The sequence below is a fragment of the Lissotriton helveticus genome, chromosome 2_1, assembly GCF_964261635.1.
Source record: "Lissotriton helveticus chromosome 2_1, aLisHel1.1, whole genome shotgun sequence".
Lineage (NCBI taxonomy): Eukaryota > Metazoa > Chordata > Amphibia > Caudata > Salamandridae > Lissotriton > Lissotriton helveticus.
This window is the reverse complement of record NC_136059.1, coordinates 2,118,748,544-2,118,764,061: the sequence shown is the minus strand read 5'-3', so window position 1 is coordinate 2,118,764,061 and position 15,518 is coordinate 2,118,748,544.

The window sequence follows — 15,518 nt, the reverse complement described above, 5'->3', positions numbered from 1 at the left end:
AATAGTGCAACTTCTAGAGTTCTCACTAACTCTCTCTCTGTGGGGGTCTATTATATACATGTCAGAAACCGGTCTAACCGTTTCACCTAGGGGAGGACTTAGACAATCAAACTGGCTGACTTATTTTACTAGACCTTAGTTTAAGCTTATACTCCTGCTGCGGAGTTTTCTCTAACAGGGAAGGGTTCGTAGCAATGTCTTTTGCGGGACAGTCCTTAAGAATAGTACTTTGGCAGTCTTTAAGATCCTCGGAAATGTTCTTTGAAACAGGTTTCAATCCAAAAAATCTTTTCACATGAGACAGATGCACCCAGCCCTTCCTGCCTTCCAGCTTGACGGCAGTACGGGTGGCCAGGAGGACCTGTCGGGGTTCCTTCCAGCGAGGCTCCAGCGGACTTGAACGATCAAAATTTCGGACAAGAACCATGGATCCGGGAACGATTTCATGCGGTGCCACCTCGGTATTGTCTGGAAATGCGGCAGCAACCTGTGAACGACAAGAGTGTAGGGCAGACATCAAGGAAGCTAGGTAATCTGTCAGCATATTACTTGAAACATCGGTAATACTTCGAGGTCTAGGTGTACCCCACATGTTAGGGGGGCGGCCAAATACGACCTCATAAGGGGACAGACCTGATCTGGAATGTGCGACCATGCGCATATAAAATAAGGCAACTGGCAGAGCTACTAGCCAGTCCACACCTTTCTCTTTACATACTTTTGCAATTCGGATTTTCAGGGTCTGATTATGTCTCTCTACGAGACCGGCTGCTTCTGGATGGCGTACACAATGGAACTTCCACTGGTACCCTAACAAAAAGGAAACATGTTTCATGAGTTCAGATGAGAATGGCTGGCCGTTGTCAGAATATACGACTCTAGGGAGTCCGTAGCGGGGGAAGAACTCACGAACCAACTGCTTGGCAGTGGTCGCGGCTGTGTAATCTGGGACTGGATATGCTTCTGTCCACCTGGACAAAGCGCATACAACTACAAGGACATACTTGAAACCTCGACATCGCTCCATCTGAATATAATCCATCTGGAGGACTTCAAAAGGGTGGTCAGGGGGCTGGAATCCACCTTGTTCCACCGGGACACTTTTACCTGGATTAAACTGGCAACATATCATACAGGTACGGACTTTCTGCTTGGCTGCAGCTCGTAAATGCTTGTTGAACCAAATGTTCTGGATACTGTCTAACATAGCTTTTTCTCCTAAATGTGCTGGACTATGTGCGGTATTGATAATGACTTGAACCATAGAGTCGGGGAGAAACCATGTGGCTCTACCCTTAGTTACCCATCCCTGGTCTGTCTGGACCCCTCCTTGTTCAGACCATTTCTTGATTTCCTCGGGAGTAGCATGTAACTGGATATCTATGACATCTTGAGTGGGGTCCTTAACTGTCATACAGGTAGTCGGATCTGGAGTGTATGTCGGTGTCCTATTAACTGGAATGTCTAGTGTCTGTGCTGTAAGCTTGGCTGTGCGATCTGCTAGATCATTACCTTGAGAAATAGTGTCAGTAACTTTCGTATGTGCTTTACATTTCATGATAGCAATAGATGTCGGTAAGTGTATGGCATCTAACAGAGCTTGAATAAGGAGACCATGCTGAATCTTGAGTCCATGAGAAGTCATGAAACCTCTCTCCTGCCAGAGCACTCCAAAGTCGTGTACGACTCCAAATGCGTAACGTGAATCTGTGTAAACATTAACTTTCAGGTTCTTGGCGTGTATGCAGGCTTGGGTCAGAGCAACTAGCTCTGCTGCTTGAGCAGACAGGGTGTCAATATGGTGTGTTTCAATAACTTCAGTGTCAGTAGTCACTGCATACGCGGCTACTAGTTCTCCTGTACTTGTTCTCATACATGAACCATCCACATAAAGTGTCAGGTCTGGATCTGGTAATGGAATATCTGTCAGATCTTGTCTTGGCTTAGTCATAATGTTAACTACTTCCACACAGTCGTGTGTGGCAGGATTTGAATTAACTGACGGTAACAGTGTAGCAGGATTTAGAACGTTGCAGCGTCTGATTTCTATGTGTGGCTGGAACAGTGTCAGTTCATAACCTGTTAAACGTGCAATTGTCAAGTGCTGAGTCTGTGTTCGGTTTAAAAGAACTTCCACGGAGTGTGGAACTTGTACTGTCAAGGAATGTCCTAATACTATGGAATCACTTTGTCTGATAGCTAGTGCTGTGGCTGCAACTGACTTGAGGCACGCAGGCAGAGCCTGGGCTACTGGATCTAATGTGCTCGAAAAATAAGCACAGGGCTTGTATTGTCCTGCTTGATCTTGTGTGAGAACAGATAATGCTGTACCTTCCCGTTCAGTGACAAAAAGTGTAAAAGGCTTACTGTAGTTCGGTGTTGCTAGAACTGGAGCTTGGCATAGAGCTTTCTTTAACTCATTAAAACTAAGTGTATGTTCAGATGTCCAAGGGAGGACAGTCGATACGGCTGCCTCCTGTGTCGTTAACTGTATCAGTGGTTTAGCTAGAAATGCATACTGAGGAATCCATTGTCTGCAGTAAGAAGTAAGGCCGATAAAAGCACGTACCTCCTTCTGTGTCTTGGGCTGAGGAAGACTCGCTATTAACTGGATACGGTCTGGTGTCAACTGCCTACCCCACTTGGACAGCAAGTGGCCTAAATAGATCACTTGCTGGACACAGAATTGAAGCTTAGAAGGGGACACCTTGTGCCCCATCTCGGCAAGGAAATACAAGACTGTAAGAGATGCTCGCTCGCAAGCACGTTCAGAACGGGCTGTGATCAGTAGATCATCGACATACTGGAGCAGGGCAGTGTCAGTTGGCATGTGAATGTTGTCTAGTTGTCTCTTAAGTGCTTGACTGTAAATACTAGGACTTTCTGTGAAACCTTGAGGAGCTCGTGTAAATTGGTAGCTCCTTCCATTTAAACAAAATCCGAAAAGAAACTGGCTGTCTGGATGAATGGGGACACTAAAAAACGCGTTCTTGAGGTCTATGACTGAAAAAAATGAGGCTTCAGAATCAATGGCTGTCAATAGGGAAGAGATATCTGGGACAACTGGGTACTGGGGAATAATACATTTGTTAAGCTCCCGAAGGTCAATCACTAATCGATATACTGGGGGTGCATTTGGATCAGTGCGTTTCATGACTGGAATGATCGGAGAATTACATACATTGGAGTCAGTTTCTACAACTACTCCTTGAGCGATGAGCTCGTCAATAATTTTAGATAAGGCTGCTACAGCCTCAGGTGGCAATCTGTACTGTCTGATTCGTGGTAACACTACACCTGGTTTGAGAGTCACACGATGGGGTGTGATTTGCATATAACCAACATCAGTTGGACCTTGTGCCCATAGATGCTGCGGAACATTGGACAATCTCGGATCAAAATCTCGTAATACATAGTGACCCTTGAAGTCACGTAGGAACAGTCGTATTCCCTCTGGGGAACAGCAAATAACTGCACCTAATTCTTTCAGTGTTTTAATGCCTAATAAATTTTCTGGACATGACTTCGTAAGTAACAGATCAGTAGTGCGGGACAATGGACCTACTTCTAGAGTAACTGGCTTAGATATCTCGTTTATAATAGGCTTTCCTGAAAATCCAAGGGAAACATTTCTAGAGCCTGAGAGCGGAGCCCCTGGAACTTCGGCGTGACTAATGGTGGTCCTACTTGCCCCTGTATCAATCAGAAACTTTCTGTCTTTCCCTAATACTTGACTATGAACATAGGGACCCTCTTGATCTACAGGTATCTCGATGAGAGGCAAGCCTACCTCTCTCTCTAGGCTGTTTCATGAATATGGCTGATACTCTGGATACTCGGATTGTGCATACTGGTACATCTGCTGTGTAACATGCTGTGTTGCAGCAATAGGCTGCGGTGCTGGAACTGTCTGTTGTGCATTCTGTGACTGAGAAGTCTGTGAAACTTGTTCTTGTCTAGGCGGACGTGGTCTTTCTTTAGTCTTACCAGTAGCTATATTGTGTTTCAGAACTGCACACTCGTTTATGAAATGACCTGGCTGTTTACAATAATTGCATGTCCCTTTAACGGGAACTGCAGGATGACTGGCTTGATTCGTACCCCTCTTCTGACTGTCTTGTGGAATAGATTGTGCAACCAGTACTTTCATTTTCGTGTCTTTCATACGTTTCCTTTCATGATCTTGTTCTTCTCTGATTCTATTCTGGTGGTATTGAAGCATCTGTAACATCTGGGACGGGGTATTAGCTTGCCAGGTACTTTCGACTTTCAAAACTCGATTCTTAACTTGTGGACTTGAATTCTCGACTAATTTAGTAACAAAAAGATGAGGGTATGACTCGCTACTCGTCTTGAGGCCACTGTTTATACTAAAACATTTCTCGAATCTAGAATAAAAATCACTAGTGTCTTCGTCTTGTTTCTGTTTACAGGCTGAGATTGCATCCCAGTCTTCCTTTTTAGTTGCTAATAATCTGGGCAAAACTTGTATTAACAGTTCAGGTAATTCTTTACATTTCTCTCCTAGACCGGTACCTGGTACTCGTATCTTATCTTCAGCTTCTAGGGCTGCCCAATCGATCTTTTTCTCTCCCACCTCCCAATCTTTTTCCTTGAGTTTCTCGTATACCCCTGCGGGCAATAAGACTTTTAACATTTTAATTATATCTGGATACGTGTATTCTCCCATACGGAGCATGTCTTTTAATTCCCGGTGGAACCCTGCTGGATCTTTATCATGACAGGGAATTAACTTTTTCATCTCTAAGAGTTCCATCTTTGTAATCGGAGTGTAAACAAACACTCGTTGCATTTCACCATCTGTTGTCCTAACTGGGTGTACTTCTCGTAACGGATTCTGTCTGTCTATGTAAAAGGGTTTACTTTCTGGAGGTGAGACATGAACAAAATGCGGGTTCAAAAACGTTCTATATTTGTGGCGCTGTTCTAGAATGACACTAATTAAATCGGTACCTAAACCTTTCCATCTATACTGGAGTAACTCGTTCAGGACATCGTGTAACGGACCTGGATCAGAATGTTGACCCTCATACAGAGTAATGAGGTGCTGGATCATATACATACCCACCAGTCGTTGCTCGGCTGGGGGCAGTTTCAGAAACATTTGTGCCACTATTTCGTCTGGAAAAGTGGTAGAATCAGTAATCCATCGGACCGCTGATCGGACTAGTTCTTGTTCATGCATAGTACTTAACTCACTATAACCGATTCGTGATTTCAGAATGTGATCGGTAGCTTGAAATACTTGTTCTAGAGAACCTTGTTCTGGTACTGGATGAGGAACAGTTTTCTTGTAGTCTAGACGTGAATGTCGGTCTGGAAGTCTAGATTTTCCTACATACGCTATTCTGGCGGGATTCTCGTCCTCTACCTCTTCAGTAGAAGAGTCATTTTCTTTCTCGTTTACTTGTGCTGCTTTACGTTGTTCGTGTAACTTTATTATTTCTTTACGAATTTTCTTGTACATACTCTCTATACTACTGATAGTCTTGTGTTTACCCTCTGCTATATTATCACTCCACCTTGTCAGGATTTTCATTTCGGCCTGATCTTTAGTCGGGGAATCTTGTTCTCTTATTAGACAATTAATCAGGAACTTTAATATCATTAGCTGGATCTCAGCTTTCCTTTGAGACATGGCTTCGCCGATACTTTCTGGATCATCCCCTGTACGGATGAAACGATATATTCTGTCTAGATCCCCTTTCATATCTGGTAGGGTGTCCAAATACCCGGTCACCCGTCTTACACGGATGGAATATATTACTGTACTATCATCACCTGCAACTGGATCATAGCGGCATTCAGTGAGAGCTCGTCGGATTTGTGCAACGGACTTAAATTTGGGCGTACGCGGTAACGCACATTCATGTAACTCGGCCAACGTTCTACGTTGGTGCGGTGGCGGGGTACCAGGAGGACCTCCTCCTGCGGCCCCTAAACTGGAATCGTCGACTGATACTCTTCGTACCAGCGCGGCGGGAAATTGTAATGTAGGCTGGACCGGGGGTACCGTAGCAGGTACTCCGGTGACTGGAGGAGCAGGATTTACATTATTTACCGGAGCTGGCGGAACAGGATTTGCATATTCTGGGACTGTGTCGTCCAAATAGGACGAAATAAAAATATCAGCTGCGGTCGGTTTGTGACGTAGCTTAGTCGGAACTAGTGGTGGCGGAAAATTACTGGATGCCTCCGGGGTCGCTTTTGGCAAGCCCTCGGCAAGAAGAGGATACATACCCTTAATAAGGGCATTCCTCTGTCTGTCTGACTGTTCTGTTTTAACTCGTTCACCTATCTCGATTAGTTCCCTTTCTTGTGCTCGTTCTAAGGATTCTCTACTTAGTTCTGACTTTCTGATTTCTTTTTCGGTTCTTTTATGAGATTCTTTGCGCCATAACTCGATGGCATCTTTCTGTGACTGTCTGGCTTTCTTTTTCCATAATGCTTCTTCTACTCTCATGATGCACTCGGCATCCCACGTACCTGATACGGGCCATCTATACTTTTCCTCTAACTCTCTGGTATACTCTACCCATAAGTCTAGATATAATATGGCACTTATGCCATGCTTTTGATACATAAAATGACCTGGACTGTCCCTAGGCGGGACAGGAACTGCTGCTTCTAGCAGACCTTTTCTGGTTTTTAGCTGACGTAATTTAGAGAATAAGGGCATAACTGAACTGTAATCTAGACACAATACAATACACAATGAACACGATAATTACTCCACATTCATACCACGACATTAAAATACGTGCAGAACATTTAAAATAACAGTTCGAACAGAATACTACCTGGAATACTGAAAACAGAATACATGAATTTCTCGAGAACAGAACTGACTAGAACAGGAACTAGATGTACTGCTAAAACAGTACGAAACTTACCGGTCTCATAAAGAGACACGTCAGGACCCGCATCCACCGAAGTGGACACTTCGTTTGGGGGTCTGTGTACCACCAACCCACGGACCAGAGTCAATTAGATTGACCCTGTCTAGATACTACCCCAGCAATGGTACTCACCGGGCAGCAAGAACGGAAGGCCTCGGACTGGACTGGACTGCTTCGACGCCGGACGGACGAACTTCGGACTTCTGTTACGGGTGGGCCTCCGGATACCTCGGACCTTGGACTCTCGGCTTGGGCTCTGGTCGGGACTCGCCGCGTTCCTCCACCGCCTCGTCTGGATGCTGGACCGCCACCTCCGTCTCCTCCGTGGGCCTGAGGGATACTTGAAGCAGAAATATCTGCACGTGCACGGTATGGTTCCGTCACGGCTGCAGAGGGTCAGGGGGCCGGCGTGGCTTCACCGGCGCGTGGGGAAAGGGCAAGTCCCTATTCGGGCGCCATTATGTGGTATATAAATAAATAATACCGGATCTAGGTTTTACTGGACATAGCAATAACAGATAGCTCAATAAATAAGAGTCAAGATTCGAGGTAGTAGGAGTTTGCAGGTTTAATACAGCATAAAGGACAGGAGCAGGACAACCTGCACGGGAACAGGATGGCAGCGCTGCCGGGGGCAGGATCAGAATCGGCGTAACATTTAATAACAGTGCACAAATATATATACTAAAACAGTTACATTACAATGAATTACAGTAGGCGGAGCAGTGGGTGTGGTCAATAGCAGTCGCGAAAGATAAGGGTGAAAATGGGTGTAACAGGGGCGTATACATAGACATGTGATGCAAAACGTAACAGAATATGTCATAAATGGGGCGGAAACATGGAGGGGGCTACCTAAGGAGCCGGGACCTCTAACCTAATGGTGCGCGCAAACTGACAATGACGTGTTACTAGGAGAAGCTGGGGGCTATGAACTCTGTGCTAGGAGCAGAGACTGAAGTCTGGAGAGTCAGGGCGACATGTACCTAAACAGTATCTAGTATCTGATGTTTAGAGAACATGTTGATAGAATCCAAAAGTTATCGGGGTAAAGGCTAACAGACTCTAAGAGTGGTGCATGCATTATTCTACATGTAGTGCGTGATGAAGAATATTAAATGACCATTAAATGCAGTATTTCTCTTACATGGAGACGTAAAGGCTAGACAATGACGGAAACTATTGATGCGATTCAGTAGCTTAGGAATGCAAAGAAGGAGGGCTGGACTGATAACTAGAATCATAACATACTCTTGGCAGACTCAGAGGCAGAGCCAGGCCGAGCCGGGCACTGTGAGGCAGGAAGTAAGTGAAGGGTCGAGGATACAGGTGGGGGCTGTATCGCTCCTCAGCGAGGACTCAGAAGACAGGAGCTGAATCTGGTGTCCGGGCCCTTTTGAGGCCTAGAAACGGGGACTTTACAATGAAATAACGTGCACACTGAGAAACGTGGCAACGTAACTTTACATAGCCCTGATACTCGTAGCTTTCACGAGAACTGGAAACTGGCATACTAGTAATGGACACAACTGTAATTGCGTCTTTAATCAAACATGGGGGATACATATGCATATTTAATCATGCACACATAACATAAGATGGAGGACATGTAGGGACACAGAACATGACAAAATTTACTTTTCCACATTGTCGCAGATGCCCCAGAGCCCACGTGACAGCGGAGAGAAGCTCCTCGACGACCACCTGATTGCGCCCGACATTGCCTGGTTCCATCCTGGTTCCACCCTGGTCACTGCTGAGTGACCCAGACTCTGTCCCCTCTGCTTTCAGGTACTTTTCAACTTGAGTCCACCCTTGGACTCCACCGGACACTTCATCTTCAACCTGCCTGCAGCCCTTTCAGCTTCAAGCACCAAGAGCCTGCGTGTCAAAACCCGACGCCACTTCGACCCTGTGCACCCACTTCCTGTGGGTGAGGTAACTTTGCTCCGCCGGTGTTCCCACACTGGTGCACATCTCTAGGGTCTCTGTGTTAAGTTTTGTTCCTCTAGGTTCAGCGGAAGTGTCCTAAAACTCTAACTTTGTCATTTTTACGCACCATTGGTTAACATTGGTGCATGCGTGCGCTTTCCGCACATCTCCCGAATCCCGAGGGCCATTCCCGACTTCAGCATTGCTTGTCCTGACTGCTCCCAGCGATTCCCTAGGCCCTAGGCCTAACCACTGCTCGATTGGTATCTCTTATACCACTTGTTTAGTATATGGTTTGAGTGGCCACCCGCCCTCATCCATAATTGTGCAACTTGTATGTTTTAACAGTGCTTTTGATTTGTCGCTTGTGCCCCTTTATTCATAAAGAATACTGGGGATTGTTTTTAGTAATAAATACATATATTTTTATAATATATACTTGTGTGGTGTCCTTTCATTTGATATTACAGGATTGTATGTTGTAAAACAGCTCGCTTAACACGACCTCTTAAGTTAAGCCTTTAGGCTGCTTAGTCCATGCTACCCCTAGGATAGCTTGTCTAATAAGGTTGACTTACGACCAGACACCATAAGGGATTGTTTGGTCTGATAATAGGTGGTTCCAGAATTGGAAACATCACCTATCAGGCCAACTTCTCACATTGGTGAGCAGCGGTGCGGATTTGAGCTTGCTGTTGTTTTACCATTGCAATCTTTGTATCAAATTGAAAGATCACATCAAGTACCTCTAGGTACATATAAATCAAAAGCTTAGCATATTAAGTTCTACTGAACTTAGTAGTTGTAGGTTGAAGGGAATAGCACACCCTGACTACAACTCACTAGTAAGGTACAGTAGGAAAACACTTAGTGTAGGTAGGTGCATCACTTACACCACACTAGAGTCATGTCTGACACAGGAAAAGCCTCAGGGTCTACTCCTGTGACAGTTGACCTTACCCAGGCAACTTCCAGCTATGACAAGCTAACCCGAAAGGACTTGGTTGCCTTGTGCAAATCAAGAGGGTTAAAAAGGGGCAGAAGCCCCACCTGTCCAATCCTGATAGCCATTCTAGAACAGGATGACTTAGAAAGGGCGAAGGGAATTCCCCTAAGGTCAGGAGATGGAGAGAACCCAGCTGTAACTGGTACCCCTCAGGAGGAAGAAGGAGAAGAGGTGGATGAGGACTCAGAGATTGAGGACACAGAAGACCAGGGTCAGGAGGGTAGCCAGGTTGGATTTGCCAGGCTTAGCCAGGCCAATTTAAACCTACTAGGGAATGGAGAGGGCCAGCACCTCCCCAGATCCTATAGCATTCTCCCAGGCAACAGAAGAGTGAGATCTCCCTCAGGGGACTCTCATATTTCTAGTGCCTCCAGAGAATCACAGAGAGGCATGAGTGCTTCTCAAAAGCTAGAGCATAGGGCCAGAATGAGGGCTGTCAAACTCCAGATAGAGAGGGAGGAGGTAGCCTTGGCTCAAGCTAGACTTGCCTTGGCAAGAGAGCAGAAATTAAGTGGCTTAGATGCCACTGGTGGCAGCAAATTTCCAAGAGAAAAAGACAGGGGCTATGACAATAGAAACCTGACAAAAATTGTGCCCCCCTTTAAAGAAGGGGATGACATCCACAAATGGATGACTGCTCTTGAGAGAGCCTGCATGGTACAGCAGGTTCCTGAGGATCAGTGGGCTGCAATTTTATGGTACTCCTTTTCTGAGAAAGGGAGGGACAGGCTCCTCACAGTTAGACCTGAGGATGCCAAAAATTACACTGTCTTGAAGAGTGCTCTTATTGAAGGGTTTGGCCTAACCACTGAGCAATACAGGTTGTTGTTCAGAGACACCCAAAAAGCACAGACTCAAGACTGGACTGATTTCGTAGATTGTGCTACTAAGGCTCTGGATGGTTGGCTACATGGCAGCAAAGTACATGACTTTACAGGATTGTATAATTTGATTATGAGGGAGCAGATCCTAAGTAATTGTCAGAACCAGCTCTTACACCAGCACCTGGTGGACTCTGATCTGACCTCTCCCCAAGAATTGGGAAAGAAGGCAGACAAATGGGTCAGAACCAGGATTAGGCCTAAGAATCAGGACAGTAACCAGAAGAAGGAGTCTACCAAGCCTCAAGATAAGGGTGGGGATAAACATAAAGAAAAGACTTCCCCAGGGCCCCAAAACTCTAAGAATGGGGGTGGGTCCCAAGACACTTCTTCAACAGAGAAAAAGCCTTATTGTTATGCCTGTAAACAGGTTGGGCATTACAAAACAGACCACTGTTGTCCCAAGAATAACAATAAAGAAAATATACCTCCAAAGCCAGCTCCAACACCTCCTGTTACTGTCAGCAGTAATCCCCCAGGAAGTGGGAGCACACCCAGGAATCTGGGTGGGTTTACTTTTGGAGCCCAGGAGGACCCTGGCCTATCCAGGTCCCCATCCCCAAATGATCTTGTTTATGAGACTGGCAGGGGGTTGCCAACTTCTCTGATTGCCCAAATACTTTGAGCAAATATAGACAAGAACCCATCATCAATGGTTTGAAAGTTGAAGCTTTTAGAGACACAGGGGCTAGCATCACCATGGTGGCTGACTGTATAGTCCCCTCTAAACAACTTTTACCTGGTGCCACATACCAGGTGACAAACATTGATGGCATCAAAACAAATCATCCCATGGCAGTAGTAAGTCTCAGCTGGGGAGGTGTCATTGGCCCAAAGAGAGTGGCAGTGTCATCAAACTTGCCTGTAGACTGCCTACTTGGTAATGATTTGGAAATCTCAGCCTGGGCTGAGGTTGAACAGGAAATCCATTCTAGAATGGTAAATTCCAATGGAAAGGTTAGTGGGGCTGTAATGGCTACAGCCCCAATCCAAGATGTCCTTCCTGAAAAGGTTGGTAGGGCTGAGAAACTCTCTGCCCCATTTTTAGCAAAAGCTCTTCCTGAACAGAATAGCAAAGCTGTTATGATAACAGCAGAAACCCAAACTGAGTCTCCTCCTGAAAAGGTTGGTGGGGCTGTGATGGCCACAGCCCAAACTCAAACTGATATGTGTGTTGTGAAGCCTGAAATGATGGATAACTCCACACAAACTGAGAGCATGGAGGAGGAAGAGAAATCTCCCCCTCACCAGACTTTAGGACAGGATCAGCCTCCTCAGGGAACTGATCTTACCCCTGATGAAGGAACTGCCCCAGAGGTTGTTAGGCCTGGCCTGACAGAGCCTCTGATGGCGGTGGACCCTTCTCAGGTGGAGCCCAGTCTGGAGCAGGTAACCTGCCCCTCTCTCCCTTGCCTTAGCCAGCCCAGGGCTGCAGAGGACAAGAAGGACAGTGAGACCCAGAGGGCCCCTTGTCAAATAAAGCACCCCCATCAAAAGATTAGGTGCACCAAAACTAGTAGCCCTAGTAAGGTGAAAACTTTAAAAACTCCTGAGGGAGCCCCCTTAAAAACAGTTAGGGACCTCCCACAGATGGATTCTGTTGGGCACAGCCAAACCTGGGACCCAAAGGGCCCAAACCTGAACTGTCCCTCCAGCAAGCCAAACAGAGGGACCCAGCCTCCAGCTTTAGGTAGCCAGAGGTTGACCCTGAGAGCACAGTGCAACTCAGTTAAAGAAAGAAAGGCACACATGGTGGAAGATAATTGGAGGAAGCCAAGCCCTAACTTAGTAGAGCCTCACTTCAATACTCCATATCCAAACCAGCCTTTAACTTTGCATAAACACACCCAAGGTAGTGATTCCCTGTGGTGGAGACCCTCTAATACCCAAAGGGTGAGGGACTGCTTAGTGGACCATGAGACAGGGGGTACCCATGCTAGTGCAGGTACTTCCTTATATGGCCACTCAGGCAATATAGGCTTACCTGGCCAAGGATAGCCTTATCTCCTTTCGTTTGGGGGGGGGGGTTATGTAGGAAGGTGGCTACCTGACTATGGTTACCCCAGATTTTTTGCCTGTGTTTAGCTGGTTTTTTGACTTAGTTGACCTGGTTCCCTGCTAATCAGGGCCCCAGGCCATCTGCTCTCTCTGTAAAATGGATTCCATGTACCCTAGGTACATACCACAATTGGAAATGGACTCCTTGTCAGCCCCTGTATAATGCACTATAGGTGCCCAGGGCATAGGGGCCACCAAGGCCTACCAGGGGCTGCAGCATATCTTTTGCCACCCCTGGCTGGTTCTTAAATTGACACAACTGGCTAATCACTCAGCTGGGGTAAGGTGGTGTAATCACCCCTTGCTTAGATATAGTATACCTATATCTAAACCTATATCTGGACACATATTAACCTGTGAGCCACTCCTATGGAAGGCCTCATCAATCCTGGAGGCAGAGTGCGTGGTTTCATGTGAGATGGAGCTCTAGCATAAGCTGAGCCTGTCTGCAGCTGTCGGGAACAACTCCCTAAGCTGTTTCAGGATAATGCCATACCATATACTCTTAAGTGCCTTATAATCCTCGCGGTTATATAGCAACTTTGGTTTGGCTTTATCAAAACATGTCGTGTAAGGTGTCATACGATTTGGAATACTATCCCCTCGCCAGTTCTGGCGACGGGGATAGCATTCCACCCCTCTAGAGGGGTAAGACATGTTACTTTGCTTAAATACGGTTAATTTCAAAAAGGGCCTTAGATCCACAAAATGGATGCCTCTGCCACAGACAAGAGTCTGGACCCCTGCAGCTGACCGAAACTCAGCAGATGGGGCCTGGACAAAGGGTTTCCTGTCGCAGGAGGGTGTCACCCCCCTCCAGACAGGAGATAGTGGATTGTAGCAGGGAGGTCTGAAAGAAACCAGACACTGCCTGGGGCGCACAAGGCTGCCCCTTGCATAATCCGGCCAAACCGGTTCTGGGGCACTCCAGCCCTCGTGCCAGGGCGGCCTGGATCAAAGGAAAGGGGTGTATCCACCCCCTTCCTGGGTCCCACCCATAGGGAGGGACCTAGCAGGTAATCACGCCCCCCAGATTCGAATAAGAGTGGGAGCAGTGCCAATGCACTTCAGATTTCCTGGAAGAAACAATTGAAACGAAATTCTGGACCCTTCGCCCTCCATCTCAACGTGGAAGCCCGAAGAATCTCCCTTGTGGTCAAGGAGTGACCACCCTGCAGCAGCAGGCACCATCCAGCCCTCGACGTCTACTTAGTTGCAGTTCCCGCCGGAGCTCGAGCGACTGAGATCGACGAGATTAAGCCTGCCTGCCTCCCAACAGCCCGATCCACAGTCCCTGCATAGCTGAGACCCGTGGAGGCGACCGGAAGCGTGGGGCACGCCATCTTGAATTGACCACGAGACGCTGACCGTGCAGCCCACGAGTGACCCTTGAAGCTGTGCACCGGGGTTTGAGAAGCCCCCACCCTGAGCTACTCCTGAGCCGAAGTTCAGCCCTCCACACTCGACGAGTGCTGCGTGGGGCCCTTCTGCTCCATTTGGCTCAACGCGTTGGCCCGGTCACTTGCCAGCTGGCTAGTGGTCCCTGTGCCGACGAAACTACAAAGAAGACTCGTGAATCTGGTTGCTCCAGATCCACACCAGCTCCCCTGAAAAGGAGCCCGACTCTGACCTTCCTGGTCCGAGTGAGAAGCAATCTTCCGATCCCGCGTGGATTGCTCTTGCCAAGTGTTGTTTGCTCCAAACTTGAAGCCGACTGCACCGACGGTGAGAGCCTGCGTGGGACAGATCGTGACCTGCTCCTGGACGTCGCAGATGCCCCAGAGCCCACGTGACAGCGGAGAGAATCTCCTCGACGACCACCTGATTACGCCCAACATTGCCTGGTTCCATCCTGGTTCCACCCTGGTCACTGCTGAGTGACCCAGACTCTGTCCCCTCTGCTTTCAGGTACTTTTCAACTTGAGTCCACCCTTGGACTCCACCGGACACTTCATCTTCAACCTGCCTGCAGCCCTTTCAGCTTCAAGCACCAAGAGCCTGCGTGTCAAAACCCGACGCCACTTCGACCCTGTGCACCCACTTCCTGTGGGTGAGGTAACTTTGCTCCGCCGGTGTTCCCACACTGGTGCACATCTCTAGGGCCTGTGTGTTAAGTTTTGTTCCTCTAGGTTCAGCGGAAGTGTCCTAAAACTCTAACTTTGTCATTTTTACGCACCATTGGTTAACATTGGTGCATGCGTGCGCTTTCCGCACATCTCCCGAATCCCGAGGGCCATTCCCGACTTCAGCATTGCTTGTCCTGACTGCTCCCAGCGATTCCCTAGGCCCTAGGCCTAACCACTGCTCGATTGGTATCTCTTATACCACTTGTTTAGTATATGGTTTGAGTGGCCACCCGCCCTCATCCATAATTGTGCAACTTGTATGTTTTAACAGTGCTTTTGATTTGTCGCTTGTGCCCCTTTATTCATAAAGAATACTGGGGATTGTTTTTAGTAATAAATACATATATTTTTATAATATATACTTGTGTGGTGTCCTTTCATTTGATATTACAGGATTGTATGTGGTAAAACAGCTCGCTTAACACGACCTCTTAAGTTAAGCCTTTAGGCTGCTTAGTCCATGCTACCCCTAGGATAGCTTGTCTAATAAGGTTGACTTACAACCAGACACCATAAGGAATTGTTTGGTCTGATAATAGGTGGTTCCAGAATTGGAAACATCACCTATCAGGCCAACTTCTCACAGTGACAATTG